Raw genomic sequence first — 17,285 nt, forward strand, 5'->3', positions numbered from 1 at the left:
TGCTTCACTTCTTTATTGGGTAAACGTAACACACAGATGAGGCTCTCGGATATTAACGGTTGAAGTTGAGATATTGAAGTTCTCAGACCTACAAGATGCTGGGGAGGGATTTTGAAGATTAAACAATTTATCTTCAAGCTAATCAGAATTTGTCAGAGTTTATTAAAATATCACCAAAAGCTTTACACTCTAAGCTCATTCTCTCAGTATTGTCTTCGTAAACAAACAGTTCATCAGTGGAATGACGCACCGTTCCAAGTTTTCCAATATATCGACGACCAGCTTATCGAGACGATGAGTCGATGAAGTTGTCGCTGTGGAAAATATTGTAGTCTCCAGTGTGTTTTCATCATTCACATCATCGGGAAAATGTTGCCCGAGTTTTTAAAAATGTTGTTGTATTCCAACTTGCTCTACTAGCGTAGAACTTTGCCAGCTTTTCGAATGGGAAAACTTTCCCAACAACTCACGCTCGATGGTTTCACTTCACTGACTTCTCGAGCTCAGCCCGCAAGTGCGAGGAGATACACCATAATCTCTTATTTGTTTTCAATTAAGTGAAAGTAATTTATTTGGAGCACCACCACACCACACACACACACACACACATCCTTACCGTCCTATATCTTTCGTCCTCCCATCGCAGCATGTGTTGCGCCGTTGCTAGCGATCCACGGAGATGTTCTTATCAGAAAGATAAATAAATGATACATGTCCAAAAATAAAACAAAAGCATTCCATTACCGAGCGGCTGGCCGGGCGGAGAGACAGAGCAAGATTTTCCTCCGGAGACGGGTTGGGAAGTTTCGGACGGAAGGACGAAAAACAATGATGCCGATGATTTCCTCTGGTAGATAAATATTTTCTCTTCACGTTACGTACGCCCGACCGGCGGCGTCGCTACACCACTGGATTTGGGGGAACGCGCTCTGTGCTGCGATATGTTTCTGTCCCTTGGATTGACTTTAAGCCGAGCACCGAAAGGATGCGAAGGAACAGCGAGCCTGGGGGAGGACACACACAGAAGACGGCCAAGGGATTTCCCGAAATTGCGATAGCCAACTAAAGGCTAAGAAAACGGATCCCTTTCCTGGTGGTGCTGGTGAAAATCTCCCGATTGTACGAGGTTTCTCGGCTCGCCTTCCCGCAAAAACACTTTGTACACACCATTTTCTTGCACACCGACGTTTCGTTGCTTTCGCCCTTTGATTGTCGGAGTAGCTACCGAAGGAGTAGGTAGCCGCGGCTTCTTTCCCAACCACGCCACACGCGAGGGATGAGACGCTGAGATTCATCGAGTTTTGGTTCATTTGGTACAGTTGTTTTGGGGAGAAGGCGCCTTCTTTAAGCCATTTCTTTTGCTGCTGTGTATGTCCGGCAACACGAAACGGTAAGGATGCTGCATTTCGGTTGCACGGTTGGTTGGTTGCAAGGCAAACAATTCCTCTTAGTTAGTAGCAGATTATTTGATTTCGATTTCTACCCACCGCTGCTTACTGGGAACCGAGGATGTGGCAGGACATCAGTTACTGTGCTCTCCCTTTTGCCGGGTACGTTGCTATCGTTGATTGAAAGTAAAGTGATCTATTCGCTATTTGCCGCTCGCCAGCCACCCGGAGAAACGAGATTTCCAAAAGCGTTTCCTTCGAGCACCGTATCCTTGTAGCTGGCCAGAGCGGGAGTCCGAGGAAATTTTGGTTGGTGGGAGAGACAACCAAACGTAATTACTTACTACCGTACGCTCCTCTGTATCCAGAACTCGAGTTACAATCAGCTCGAGATTGGTCTTGGCCTCCCACCTACCCCATTAATGCCCGGCAAGCTGTCCACCGAATCCCGCAACCAGTGGTACTCGCACTACACATCCTTGTGCCCTTGGGAAAGACTAGAACATGTGTCACGAATGTTGGGAAAGTGTTCACACGGCAAAGGAAAAGAAGAGATTGGGGATAAATACCTTCTAATAGTATCCCGCAGCTATTGAAGATCTCTTCTCGTGTCCAAACTGTTACACCCAGAAGGATCTTACGCTGTCTGATTGGAACATACATACACACAGTAAACAAGCAAGGCAGCAAAAGAATCCGAACCGATTCTTCGCTCTGCTAACGCAAGAATACCACTTCATTAAAGCACCACAGAGTCCAACCTAACCAGCAAGCATAGGTTAGCTACATCCAATATCGAATGCCCATTTTGAGCAGTGCCACAGTAAACCACGCTCTCAGTGTGTCCCTTTTCTCTGTATCATCCCGATATTACATTACTTCATTACTGGCTGCGCACTTTCGAGCGGGTTCTAGATTGGAGTAGTATGGGCACTGTCGCTTGCCGTACTACACACACTTGATTGACCCGGGTACGGTGAGGTTCCCCGATCCACGACCACAGGTGTGGGCAAACCTGTGGCTGACAGTCGACGAATCCCTCGTCACGGGGTGCAGTTTGTTTGGTTATTTTAGCGAATCGTTTGACAGGCTCGAAGGGTAAAGTTTAATTGAACTGGCGTTGATGTGTAGCGTGACCAGGAAAAACGGTTTCCAGAAAGTCTTGCGATGAGATGGACTATTAATTTTCATGTTTAACGGCATTTAAAAAGAACAAGTTTGTAGTTTATTCAATTAGATGCTCACGCTCTGAAGCAATCCCAAACTTCGTTTGATGCGGAGAGCAGAAACTAATTTGAAAATATTCAAGAACTACAATTTCCCGGCGAGAAAATTGATTCATCTTGTGCTGAAGCTGAAGTTAAACGAGTAAAAGAATTTCTCCTTTTTTAGCCAGGAAGCCGAGGACATATTTTGCACCGTCCTGTAAAGACACGCTCAATGAAGGATGCTACCCACCGCACCGGGCGAAGAGATAAAAGCCGTTCGTTCCTCGGTGTAATGGAACTTTTTATCCGGACCGGACGATGGATGGAAGTGTGTCTTTCCCACCCCCGGCACAAGGCTGTGGAGCACGATGAGATCCCTTTTCGAGCAGCTGCTGACATGTGCTCAAGATGAGGTAATAACTTCAGGATAAACGGGATTCGATTTTGTTGTCATCGACCGGTAGAGCCGTCGATCCTTGTGCCTCGAGCCCTGACAGGCGTACGGGAAGCCGTGTACCAGGACATTCCCGTGGACGCCTGCTTCGTCCGAAAACTAGTTTCCCGTGCAGCGCAGTGAGTGATTATGTCCTGCGGTTCAGGGACTAGGGCTAGTTCTAAAGCAAAACTTTGGATCATCCTGTCTAGACCAGGCACTTCGTCGAAATGGCCGGAACGGTTCGAACATCGTTCGGGCCGGGGAAAGTGTATTGGAAGATGAAACGGACGGATAATTTAACTTATCAGCTCTGTCGATGATGACGTCCAAACGATGTCTAGCCTCCGCCACGCAGGGACACTTTATCCGTCAGAAACTTCATCGGGAAACCCAACTAACTCTTCTCTACGGATGGGAGCAGATGGGCAAAAAAAAAAAGACTGGAAAAAAGGTAAGCAAAAACAATTTCTGCTTCCGAAAAACTTGTTGCGGAACAGCGCACAACTGGAACGGAAGATAAGCCCAACCTCGCGTGTCGAAGGGTCCTCTGCGGTTCCCGACGTGCCCGCCGTTTGGCGACATGATTGCCAAGGTAAATATCATTAAAAGTTGCTGATCAAAGCTAATACGGGGTCGGACTGGAGAAGCCGGCGATTACGGACGTCGGTGAAGCTGATGTGATCGCGACGAAGACGGATGCATCATAATTCCGGTGGAATTCCGCGCGCCAGATGGTTTGGTTGTTTGGAGACTGTGATTCTTCTAGCGGAAAGATTGAGTGAGGAAAAGTTTTGCACAGATGATGCTGAGTTTGCAAAGCTGTTTTTTTTGTGTATCCCTGTGTGTGTGTGTGTGGTTTTGATGATAGTTTCAGTCAATTAGGGAAATGCAAGAAAACATGATCGGGATGAAGTGCTTGTAGAGTTTTTCTTCACATTTTACTGGATGCCATGAATTCCTTGAATTCTTGTCTTACCCAACTTCTGTTTAATTCATAGCCAAATGTGAGTTTCCTCATCATCGATAAGCGATGAAATATTTCAAGAGAATTTGCATCTCGTAAACTGACTACCCGAACTGTCACTCAATCTCCCATTTTATGGCATTTATTTCGACATTCAACGGAGAAGATGATTTTTGCCGTATCCCTCGAAGGCTTAGCAAAGGGGCCACACCAAACGCCTTCCCGATCCAAGTACCCTTCAGGGCTTTTGAAGCCAACTGCCCACTACTCGCCGGCTCAAGACTCAGGGAGTACACACTAAACTCTCGGTGCTCCCTAAAGTGCATTTTAAAAGGTCCATACGTCGCAAAGCCTTCGGGTGACTTTTTCAATGGCCATCTCGTGCCGTTCTATCGTGGGCTCGGGACAACACGGCATATTTCACCCCCAACATACACACACATACACAAAACGGTTGAACATTAAATGGTACACATAAAAAGTTCCAAAGATGCCTCGTAAAGTGGCCTTTCCCTTTTTTTTCTTGTCTTGGCAAAAGGTAGGGAACGAACGGCACGAATTTCCATTTAATCACGGAAGCGTGCGCCAACCCAACTTTACACAGTGAGCAGGGTGGTTCGGTGTTGCATTTTAAGCGTCTTGCAGCAGCAGGCCAGCACCCTGACGATGATGAGTGCGATGTGTACACCTTCTTCGTACGGAAAAAGCACTGCCACAGAATATTAAGGAGAAAAAAGGGTGAAAAGTGACATAAAAACAACGAAAACTGTCCCTTCTCGCCCAAGGTGGCGGCGGCACAAATAAAAACAAACGGACATGAAACACACCGGACGGAGCCGGGACGGACTGCAGCTAGAGTGTCGTAAACGATATAATTTTATTAAATTTTTATCGTCTCCTGCCCGAGCTTCTTCAAAACATGCAACAGCGGCACTTTTCTTTTTGATGCGCTTTAGAAGAAGGATACACGGGCCGGTGTTTTAAAGTTCTTGAGGCACTGGACACGTTGTAGGAGCAGTGCACAATACTGTTCATGTATCGTTCGTGATATCAAATCAGAACATTACGCTACGGAAAACGAATTAAACGCAAAGAAGCTCATCCAGCAGACGTCCCTGTAACCTCTTTCGTTGAACTGTCACCAGGCAACGGATGAGTTATGATCACTGCCTCACTGTGGAGACACTTTTATTCGAGTGTCAAAGAGGTTAAAATTAAAGCACTTCTGTTTTATGCGTTTCAGCGCGCTACGGGATCTTGCCGTGTGTGTGTGTGTGGAGGATCGCGGAGATCAAGGAGAAACGACAGAACCACCAAGAAACAATCGGACTGAGCAAGAGGGGTTGTTGTTGTTAATATTCAAAGCCAGCTTCAGCCGGGTAGATCGGATCCGAAACAGGAATTTCTCGGTAGTTGAAAGCATCACCGCGAGCATTTCTTTGACCAATTCTCGCATGTTAATTTAAAGACTTCTCGTGCATTGGAGCAGATCAGATATCGAGGTTGCGGAAAGAGGAATGAGGGTTTTTTTTTTCTCCAGAAATGGTCGCCTCCACCACACAGAAGGACCAACAACCATCTAAAACAATAAAGAAATGCATCATTTTTATGGTTCCTCCCGGGCGAGCTTACCGCGAACGTTACGTGCTCTGCTGCTCCGGAGGGCTCTAAATATTGGCCGGCGGGCACTACTAAATGGATGGCCCTTTTCGGCATGTTCCGTTTGCTTCGGGAGCTCTAGCCAAGTCTAGTGGCGGCATAATGAATACAGAAAATGGGAGGAACAATTCGAAGGTCGTAAAACGTAATAATTTCACGACGAAACAACGGCGGGAGAGATGAGACTTTTAGTTAGAATTTAGTTGGAACAGCGGCTTTAGGATTGGTCATATGAGATCTAGTTATATGTTTGCAATCCAGAAGTTGGAGTATCAAACGAAATACCGTTCGATTATTAATGTTTTATTCTAGTCGATTTGGCCATAATTGATATCCAAATATTATGAAGGAGATAGCTTCAACCAGCTACAAACGATACACTAGAAATTCACGGAAAAAGTTAAAATTAATCGCCGATCAAAAACGGCTTCATTTAAAAGCACTGTGATGTTTATAATGTGCATACACACACATTACCGCGAGAAAGTGATTTAATTGATTTCCATACAGATACCACCCCGGCAGGCATCAGATGAACCTTTGCCAACACCAATGAACGCCAACGTGACGCATTGCGATTGAGATTGATTGACGTGTGCCGCTACTGGTGTGCTGTGTTATGGTGTCCGCTGGTGTCGGTTGGCATATTTTCAATTTTACATAAAATGAATTTAATAAAGCATCGCAACACAATAAAAGCTAACAGACGAGGATGAGTTTGCAATCATTTGCGCTATCATTGTTATTAATTGAAGTGCAATTCAGCCGGGGAAAAACAATAACCGCGCGTTGTTGGAAAAATTGAACCGAACGCGCGTCATGGAATTTTTGTGCGCTTTTGTGAGAAATATTCTTGCTAAAGGTGGAATGTTTTATTAAATACTTCCGTTTGCATGAGCTTTCTGCGTTTTACATGAGATTTATAGGAGGAGGAGTTTGTTGGAGTTGATTTTTAATTTTCAAAAACTCACACCCACAATCGGTGGTTCTCTCCACACGCTTGTGAAAAAAGGCATATTATGGTTTTAATAAATATAATAAAAATGCTCGCGACGGACAGCATTACTGCCCGCTGTCGTCAATAAATACCTCAACAGTTTTGACATCGCTGAGAGCGCCAGAATTCGCTGCCCTTTGCGCGGAATCTACCGCGCACCGGAGATAGATTGGCATTGATTCTTTAAAAATGAAACAGCTTCTCACATTGAAACGGAACCCCATCGAAGCGGTAGCAGAAAAACTGAAATGTTGCCAAAACCCCGGGAGAAAGAGTCAGTTTGGGGCAGAGCGGACTGTGTGTGAGCGTCGCCGTTTTTCGACACCTTTCCACCGTCTTGGGAGTGCTGGTTGTTGTTGGTAGAGCGTACTAGGGAGTTGAGGCGAAATAATAAACATTCACATGCTACCAACCATCGCTTCTTGCACCGCCGCCACACGTTCACTAAACAGCCGGCCAACGGAACGGAAGCAACCCGAAAAATATGTCGACTCACTCACCTGGCGGCCACGGGAGCACCATCACCGGGCGCGAGGAGTGTGCGCTTGTGGAGATGTTGTTGAAAGACCGTTTCGTTTCGCCTCTTTATCCACCCGCTGCTGCTGCTGCTGCTGGACTGGCAGGGTTGAAGGAGGAATAAAAGATCGGAGCACGCTGCCCGATTTCGGGGCCGAACTTGCTGGTGCTTGAGCTGTCCGTCTTCGGACGAGATCTAGGCGTTGGCGCTGATGAATGCTAGATGATGAATGCCTTTCGGTACCATATCTGGCTCGCTGCTCCGGGGCAACCGGGGATCTGGAAAGAGAAAAAGAGGAAAAATAAAACGCGTCACGGTAAGTGCGTCATTTTGGGTCGTATCAATTTCTAAGATTCCCTTCTTCTCACACTTTGGACTTCTGCAACTCTCCAAGAACTCATTTAACACTCATGCCAATCTTTCCACCCGCCGAACGAGAGCTGTCCAACCTCAACTCAGGAGAATGCTAATGACTGCAGAGGATACGGTGGCTTGTGTGCAAGGCTAAGCTGCGTGAACTGCGAGACTATCGGCTGCCAAATTAGAGGTTAGATTCCTATGTGGTCTACATGCGCCCTATGCATGAGCGAAGGTGTTGAAATCGACCAGGTGTTGCCGAAAGGTACACAATTGTATTCAAATGAAGCCCAGAATGCGATCTCAGAACGATAGGACCTTACACTCTATGATGCATTGCATGGGTTTATGTCCTACTTCTGGCACGCAGAGGTACCTCTGAATCTCAGATGCCTATCTAATGGGTAGAGTTTGGTGAGAATTCCACAAAAATGGTGGAAAACGCCGAGATATTTGGACATCCGAAAGAACTCCGCAAATTGAGTTGTCCACAATGTTGTCCCTATTCAAAGATCTTAGATCTGCATGTTTTTTTCATCTGCTTATTCAGTTCTTTCGGTTCGGTTCCCTGGGCAAACAATTCCTTGAGCGTAGCGTTATGCGAGATGATCTTGATGTGATCTTGAACACTTAAACATGGAACGTTAATAAAGAGCGATCGCAGTGATTTCTGGGAACAATAAAACACATTTAATAATCGTTTGCAATTCATGAAGTAGGCTCATCAAACTGGCTTATCTTTAAATGATAAAATTTTCAGTTTTACCGCTGAGAAATCGTCGCCCGTTCAACGATTTATTCACTGACGAAAACGTATCCTTTGGCAAGGATGATGAAAGGCTCATTAATCATGCAGCTTTAAAGCAACGGTTACATTTGAACCATTCCAGTTCAACAATTGACCAATTAAAACGCATCTTCAGAATCACACGCACGCAGAGATTGAGAGTGGCATAAAATGATCTTTGTTCGGAGCGATCGCGAGAAGATTTCTTGCCAAAGCCCCATTTATCATTAGCATGACCGGTGGATGGAGACCTTCCCCAAAAATTCCCTCCCGCGTTATTTCGCACGAAATGCAGAATATATGTTCACAGTTACGGAACGAAAAACTTTTTTCTCGCGAGGTTTTTGAAGCACACCAGAACGATTGGTGGTTTCGTTGCATTGCTGGTGGCTTTTATCTTGTGACGGGTTTGGCACATGGGGCCTTCATGATCGCTTCTCGGCTCGATCGTGTGTCGTCGTTCCCTCCAGCGTACACCGCCGATCCTGCGTCCTGCCCATTAATCATCATTAGGATTTCTCATTAATCAAATAATCATTCACCGAACGGTCAATTCTCCGCTGGACGTTTTTGGACACAAAATTCCGCAATAAAAATAAAGCAGCAGAAGAACGCAGCTCAGGAAGCAAAGCCCCAGTTAGGGGCATCCGGAATATGATGAGGTAATGTTTCGATGGTATTTGTTGTTCTTCTTTTACGGGAGCGATTTCACTTTCGCAGACATGCGGTCCAAGATGCGACCCTGGTCGATCATGCAATAAAATGCCATAAAAGTCGAGTAGAGTCGATGAGGCAATCCACCACTTCTAGGGTTGGCCAAAAATGTGTCCGCCGAATGCCGAAAATGTGTACACACACACAGGCATAAAGCCAGCCACATCCCTTCGTGGCCAATCAAAGTGCATAACGAAAGCAATAAATCAGTAAATCGATCGTAAGCTGCACATTTGCAATCATAAATATATCAGAAATTCAGTCAATTTAATAATACACCCCACTCGTCCCTCGCACTCTGGGACACGGGACGCGAGTCTTTGTTTCGTTGGTTTTTGGGCTATCCGCTTTATGATTCCGATGCCATCCCACAGCGAGGCGGCATTCTTCGATCTTGTGCCGATCTTTTACCGGGTGCCCGTGTCTTGGCGCTGTTCGAAGTGCATAGGAGGTACAGTTTTTTTGCGGAGTTCTGTCGCTGTAGTTTTATGATACTCTCTTCCGATCGCTCAGTTGAAAGACGAATCGGTTTTTGGTACATTTTTGTGTGTTACTCATTGGATGCGGCCGGCGGATAATTGGATCAAACATTGGCATCAAGGAAACATTTAGCCGAAGGGCAAACATCGTTCCTAAACGAAAGATTCAGTCCGTGAAAAAGGGAATTAAAGTTCTTGATAAATTTCTCGCTATTTGCTCCGAAACGTTGTGAATGGTGAAACGGTGAACCTGATCAAGAAACATCCACCAAGCCTTCGCAGTGGTTCAGAGCCTGTCTACCTGCAGAATGTCTCTCCGATTTTTTGTGATCCTCTCTCTCTCTCTCTCTCGCTCTCCATCTCACCATCTCCTGCTTGGAACGAATTCGAGTTTCGTTAAGTTTATGTAGAGCGACAGCTCGAAACGACTGGCGATCATATCGTGAATGAACATTCATTCGGATGATTCTGATCATTCATCTGATCAGTGTTCATCTCACACTCATCTCATTTCTCACCCATGAGTTGAGTTCTCGTCTCACGATTCCCCCACTCCAAAATGCATTCGCGTCACTCAGTTCATTCCAAACTGCACGATCGTAACTGCTCGAATTTCGATCGCCATGTTTTTATGTAGCAAACACATTCAACATGCCGGTTTCACGAGAGACAAAATATTTACTCTCATATTTATTTCAATGAGAAAACATCTCTTGTTGCCTCCTCCGCTTTGCTCGTCTTCGTTCAATGTAAATGTGTGTATGTGTGCGTATTATGTTTACCTTTTTAATTCAGCTTTCCTTGGATGGAATGTTATGCTGACACTCTCTTCCACACACACACACATGCATAAGCACAATGTAATAGCTCTTCATCTGCTGCAGGAGATTCCTCGTGCGTGTGTCTTCGCCACCAGGCCCTTCGAAGACGAGAACCCATCGGAGGATGCTGGCAGGGCGTAAGAGTTTAATTATTTGTTTACTTTTCCAACCCTAGCTTGGTGTTGTGGATTCATTCATAAAAGAAAAGACAATAGTTGGCGAGGTGACGAATTTAGAAGGCATAAAACATCCCCACTTGTTACTTCCTGTTGCCCTGGGTTCGGTATCGTCTACCCCCTGTTTTGCCCTCCCCACTCTGTCAACCACCCATTCAAATGCTGCCCACGATCGTCCACCTTTCGACGACTCAATTAGCGCCAACGCTCTAATTGACCGCGGAACCTTTTGTCGGATCGATTCGATACAACAAAGGTCGATCGATTGCCCGAAGGGTTTCGATTTGTGGGAAGAAAGCGTTTTCAAACATCGAACAGCGTGTTTATGGATGGGAGCGCAAAATCGAAAGTTGATAATGCTTTTCGGCTTGGAAAGAAAGTCGGACTCCCGTGCGTCGTCCGTCAAATATTTGTTTTAGGCACTCCACGATCACCGCAGACCGCTGGCTGGCTGATGACGATCGCGTGTTCTTGTGGAGTCCTTCAATTAAAATGCCCTTCTGTGTGAGTAATACCTTTCTCTTCGCTGGATTGGGGTTTTCAAGTTCGCCGGTAGCCATCTACATAATGCAACAGATGACGCATCAAGGAACCGGGGTAAGAATACGTCATCGAGTGATGCATTTTACCTACCGCAATGTCATCCCTGTCGCTTGACGTTTGGTCAATTAGGCGAAGTGGTTTGGCAAGCGTATTTGCAGTAAATGCGTCCAATCAACATTCCAGAGCATGGTCTACTCCAACTCCAGTAATCGAAGTCTCATTAAGGGCCAACCATTCGCAGCCATCTTCCCAGCGGAAATGTACTGCATTTCCGAGATTTGTCATTTCGCGTCGGAATTACCCTGAATGATGATTATTTAGCTTGAAATAAACTGTTGGGAAAGAAAACACAGAATAGATAATCCTTGCCCGAACTGAAGGATAACGCCGAGAGAGAGAGAGAGAGAGAGAGAGAGAGAGAGAGAGAGAGAGAGAGAGAGAGAGAGAGAGAGCGTAAAGCAAAACAGAGCACGCGAAAAATCCTTCGGTTGCGCACTTTCTCAGCGCAAAAAAAAGAAAACTCAAAAACATTGTCATTAGGATTTGCTTCGAATTGTGGTTTTCCGAGACACATCTGGCCCGGCCCGCGGCTACGGGGTTTGGGAATTCCGGCGCAGTGGATTGTAGCAGCAAGAAAAACTAACCGAAAACCAATCACTTTACATTGTGGTTTTTATTTTCCTTGGGCCAAAAATAAACCGAAGGAGCGTAAGAGCGTAAGCCAGGGATGAGAAAAGCGAATGGCAAAGAGGTGCATAAACCCTAGCACTAATGTTGTGTCAGCTGACCGGAGCTGCTGAAGTGCAGTGTGTGTGTGGCACGTCGAATAGTCCTTTTGTTTCGCGTTCCCAGTACCTGTGTGTGCGATCCTTCAAATCCTTCGACCAGTGTGAATGTGCACTTTTATGTTTTGCAATTACAACCCAGCAAAGCGACGGTTTGTTTATACAGTTTTGTTAATTTAAGCGCTCGAATGGAAGGGATTTATGGATAATGGAACTTTTTTTTTTTGGAGTTTGGTAAAATAACACGAGCAAGCGAGGTACGGCACAAAAGAATCGAACCTCAAACTTCAATTTCGATGTGTCACATTTTAAAAGCTCAATTAAGGCTTAATGCATTGTTCGTGTTTCTAATTGGAGGGAATACGTTTGTTGTGAATCACCCGCCTTCTGCTGGTGGATGGGCTTCTCCGAAGAAGATTGTCATTTGCAGGATGGAAAATAAATATTTGCATCTTGCAATTGACAATAAGCACGGGATCTATAATTCAAACCGACCCGCAGCCAGGTGCCCACCGTCATAAGTTATCCCCTCTGCTGACCATTAGCAGCATCACACACCATCGCCGATCAATGTACCGTGAAACCATTAACCGTAGAGGAAGCATCTGCAGGCGAACCAACCATTAATTAATAGGTTAGGAATTCCGTCCTGGACACATATTCGGATCGTGCCAAACCGCCGACACCGTTCACCGACCGTCACAGCGATTTGTAGCTCCTGGAATTCGCGACGGATGGATGGCAGAATAGCCGACCAACCGGTCGGCCTAGAATCGGTGTACCGAAAATTGAAAAATTCCTATAACAAACGTTTTTCCCCAATTTTCACGGTCCATTCACTGATTCACAGGATAATGAAATGAAAATGATATCGCTTTTCCTTATCCGACCCCGGGCGGAGGGTGACACACAGTGTTTTGTGTTGATTTAAGAGAAGCATTCCACCAGCAGCATTGCGACCAGCTGCAATCGCGACTCTAGAGGGACCTGAGCCAAAAAAAAGTGGGAAGGTTCCGGGAATGTCACACACATATCACGGACATTAGTTCCGGATTGAGCTGGTAGCCGGGTTTTACAAATCGTTTTCCCAACAACCCGGGTGGCAGACTGGTGGGACCGTGTGTCGAACGGTTATCACCAAACACGCGCGTCCCGGACACACACACGAAAATTTGACTTTACATCCTCAACTGTGACGTTGGTCCGACTATTGTACGGGAGGAAAGCAAAAAGGACGGGACAGAAGCGAAAATCGCTTATGAGTCGTCCAGGGTTCTTCCGATTCTCCACGGCCCGCTGCGTGGTCGTTCGTAACAACAGAACAACAAAAAAAAAAGAACCGAAGGAAAGCCCGAGAGATGTCAGGATCGGGTTCAAAAAGAGAGCAAGTCTTCCGAAACGAATCGTCGGGAATTTTGAACGTACATTGTTTCCCTCTCAAACGTTGCTGGCAGCATTCCGGCACCGGGCCAGGATAGTATGCCGCTGTGAATCCTGATGATGTAGGTCCTGATTCTTCCAAGATCCTTGGGAGGTATGCTCTTTTGCGTGCCTACCTGGAAGCCCGTGAGTTTGATGGATTGGAAATGATGAGCGGCGCGATTTACAGGAATCCAATGCGTTCGTCGCAAAGGATTAAATTAGACATTCACCATCCGGGAACTGGAGCTAAATGACACGGAGAGGGAGAGAGAGAGAGAAAAAAAACTACACCGTTTGACCCCCGGAGGGCGATTGCTCGCGATGGACTTGAAGGTGTTAAACATTGAACCGACTTCCTGCTGACATTAATTAAGAAGCTTCCCCCAGGACACTGGCATCTTCATGCGCACCATTTCCCAGCCGGGCTTTTCTCGCCTTTTCGGAGTTTCAAACATAACAGCGGAAGATCTAGCATGGCCCCATCCGGTGCGAGGGCACCCGTGAATTTGATTAACACCTTACAACCCAAAGGCTCCGAAAGTGGTAGGCAAGCGGCCAGTTTTCCCAAAAGCCAACCGCTTCAATTAGACTCCCGCGACGCGAAGCGCAACAGATGGGCCGCTGGCTGGTTGTTTTTTGTTGGGGAAAAAATTCTACCTTCTCCCAGAACTCCCGTAGGTCGCCGTCTGTTGGGAGCGAAGGTTTCGGGTTTTTATTCTTGCTGATGGGAAACCATCTGACCATAGCCGCGGTTTGTTCTGGGAGGATGAGTCCACACATAGACTTCAATGCTTCAAGCTGTTCTCGTAGACCCGTTGACGTCACACGCTGGAGAGAGCATAAACTCACGCGAAGGAAAACTCTTAAAATATGACCATTTTCCTGATGTGTACCTCATATGTGCACCTCATCCCAGCAAAATCAGCGCGAGCATCATCAAAAATCGATTACAGCGCACACAGTGTGTTCGAGTGGAAAAAGTGTGCTGCAAAGCTTTACACCAAATTTAGAACGAAACCATGTAATGGATGTGTTTGACTTCATCCTGTTTCTCTCTCTCTTGCGCTCTATCGATGTCCGATATCGGCGGGGAAAAAAGATTCACTTTGCCAGTCGGTGCAAGTCAAAAGCGACCGCCAAAAGACGACCGCTTGATTGAGACGTACTAGAGATTCCGCCCGTGTGTATGTGCACAACGATCGCGTGGTAATCAATCATGTTGGTGAGCTAATTTTTTGTTGTTGTTCAACCGTTTCGGTAAAGTTGATTTTTTTACTTTAATGTGTGTACAAGCACAAGTTCGTCCATGGGCTTTCTAAGTGCGCACACAATTTCGGGTGATTTTGGAGGATCAGCAGAGCAGACGAGCGTCGAACTGGGTGTCGCATTGAAATTGGGGATAATTACGGTATTAGAAGTGACTTTCCATCTCGTGTGGCACAAAACTTGACCTACATACACCGAAAGAAGCTATTGATATCAGCTTTCACCAGGTGTGCAACAAGAGTTTCCTTTTCATATATTGAATGCATAATCCTAGGCATTGCAAAGGGAAACTTTATGTCTGAGGTTTCAATTAAACCTGCAGCTACCTAAAGCACGAAGCACTTATTTGCTATTTTCCAGACCCTACCACCAATCTCAGCTCAATGACTCAAAGATCAACCCCATTCGAAAGTTAAAAGAAAGCTCAGTTAAAAATAACTGATTAGCTTCATCACCTTACGGCGAGTTCCTTCTAGAATATCCTTCCAGAGCACTCCGTGCCCTGTTTTCTTCATTTCACGCTAAATTCTCCATGAAAGTGCCGTAAATTTCACTTCGTCACGCTTAGCACTTTCGCATCGTTTAGCAGTTGCAGTTCTGTTCTTTGCTGGCGCTTCTCTTTCCATTCCTAATCAAAATCATCGCCAATCGCGAGCTGAACGAGCTGTTCAAACCCAAAAAAGAAAGAAGCGTTCTTGCTAGCCAAAATTTTGCCCAACCGTTGGGAAAAAAGGGTGACCTTACAGCGAACGGGCGTAATAAATTAGGTAAAAAATCGAGTCGAGTTAAAAAGTTGAAAGTTTTATCACCGAGGGCGAAGGTTTGCATTATTCCGAAGGGGATCTTAACGAAGATCGGGTCTCCCTCTTCCCCCAACGTTTGATGAAAGGTCGAGAGATGGGTTTTCGTGCAGAGGCAAGTAATTTTCAGCCACCCGAACACTGTGAAACTGGTGACGGTGCATTTAATAGGGTGCAGCTCAGGGCACTTACTTTCGCCCGTACTTTCGCGCTAAGGAGCGTATGGGGTGGCACACTGTTTGGTATACGCTGGAAGGAGCGATCCTTATCGGTGGTTGTTCACCATTGAGCAAGGACCAGTGGCTCCTGTCATCGGGTCAGCAGCAGTGTGAGAGCAGTGTGTTTCGAGAGGTTAATTCACTGAAAACCACCGGTAAAAGAGGGGACGACCAGGACCTGAGGACCTGAAGCTGAAGTTCTGGTTCGTGTCACAAATGCATTAAACCGTACTACACTCTACGCTCCTGGTGTTCCTTTCCTTCAGAAGGGTGCTGACGTTTGGAGCGGTCTTCGTCCAAGAATCGGCCGCAAAGCCACACCCGACCAGGGTATCCTCTAAGAACGTTCCAGCCACATTAAACTTTGATACGATCCGGAATGATAATGGTTTAAATCAAAGCTACCCATCGATTCTCCTCCCTATTATCCAAGGGTCGCCACATCCTTTTGGAGGGAGCGCCATAAACCTCAAACACCGAGGGTAAGTGAGTGCGAAAGTGCATTAAAACAAAAGCGCAGCGGTACATACTATCCTTCGTGGGTGGACTAGTGGACTTTGTTCCATTTTTTTTTCTGACTTCCACTCCTGGATGGAGGGGCGCCTTAGAAGGGAAATATTTGTCGACAGTGGGCAAAACACGTCGAAACGATTGATGGACGGGTTTTTGATAAGACTCGGGGAAAAACCAAAAGAGAAAACTAAAAGCAGCGTGTCATAAAACACAGGAAACCTTTAACCGACGTCTCCCTCGAAGAAAATCTTTAGGGGTTGGAGTCCTTTCTGTTCGTCCAGAGAAATCAAAAAGCGTGGGGAGAGTTGGTACTCTGGAAAAAAAAGAAACTTAAAAAATATATATCACAAAAACGCCGTGTAGCGATGCGGAAAAGCATATTCACGTACCGAGGCAAGGAGGACCACATCCACTTCCTGGCCGGTGTTTGAAGTCATCGTTCCCTCGTCAGTAGGAAATGTGTCGAGTGGTCAATGTTTTGGTGCCTTTATCGATGGGTGCCCGGTGAAGTTTTTCACTCACTTAGTGGCGATGACTCATCAGGAGGAGAGACTTTCTTTTGCCTGGTTGTGTGAATAGTCGGCTGGACGAGAAGGATCCATTCAATTTCTGCTTGTGAAGCAGTATTTTTTCTTCGCTTGACTTTAACCTTCTTTGGACCAAAGGACTGCGGGTGCCTTAGGATAGCAATGGAAATCTTCAATAGGTTTGGAGGGGCCACAAAGGAAGAATTCTTTGTGGAGCTTGTATTTACATCATCATTAACGTACCCACAGGATTGGGATAGAAAGTAGGACAACTTCTTCCTGTTTTGAAACGGTTTTCCTGCGAGTTTCCCCGTAGCGAGGAAGATTATCGAATCCTTTTTTTCCCCGTGGGCGGTTTGGAATGCTCAATGCCCTTAAATATCATCGGGAACAACAAAAATGGAAGCAAATTTCATTCACCGTTCATTGGGCTGCGATGCTGTTTAGGCAAACAGCACCATCCTCCTGGAGACCTAATCCTATTAGCGTAGTTGTTGTTTTCCCAGTTTTTTCTCTTTTTCTTGTTGAAAGATTTCCTTCGGAAAGAAATGATTCCTTCCTTCGTGAGCAAGTGTGTGTGTGTGTGTGTGTGGCACATCATGTGAGGGATCATTATTTACGCAAAACACGAGCCAGACATGCGGCATGGCGAATATGATTGGTGAAGGCTGCGCTACCTTGGCAACGGCTGAGCTGCCGGGAGAAGGT

At 46.0% G+C, this 17,285-nt stretch overlaps 1 protein-coding gene across 2 annotated transcripts in view; it reads right to left on the bottom strand.

The window, feature by feature from the left end:
• The window catches only part of LOC118505355, a 179,849-nt gene that overhangs the window by 102,297 nt on the left and 60,267 nt on the right, over positions 1-17,285 (bottom strand). For both annotated transcript variants that reach the window (XM_036041029.1, XM_036041028.1), the window contains exon 2: positions 7,153-7,447. The gene's annotated coding sequence lies outside the window, so the exon portion shown is untranslated. The remainder of the gene's footprint in view (positions 1-7,152; positions 7,448-17,285) is intronic.

Source organism: Anopheles stephensi, chromosome 2 (genome assembly GCF_013141755.1).
Source record: "Anopheles stephensi strain Indian chromosome 2, UCI_ANSTEP_V1.0, whole genome shotgun sequence".
Taxonomy (NCBI): Eukaryota; Metazoa; Arthropoda; class Insecta; order Diptera; family Culicidae; genus Anopheles; species Anopheles stephensi.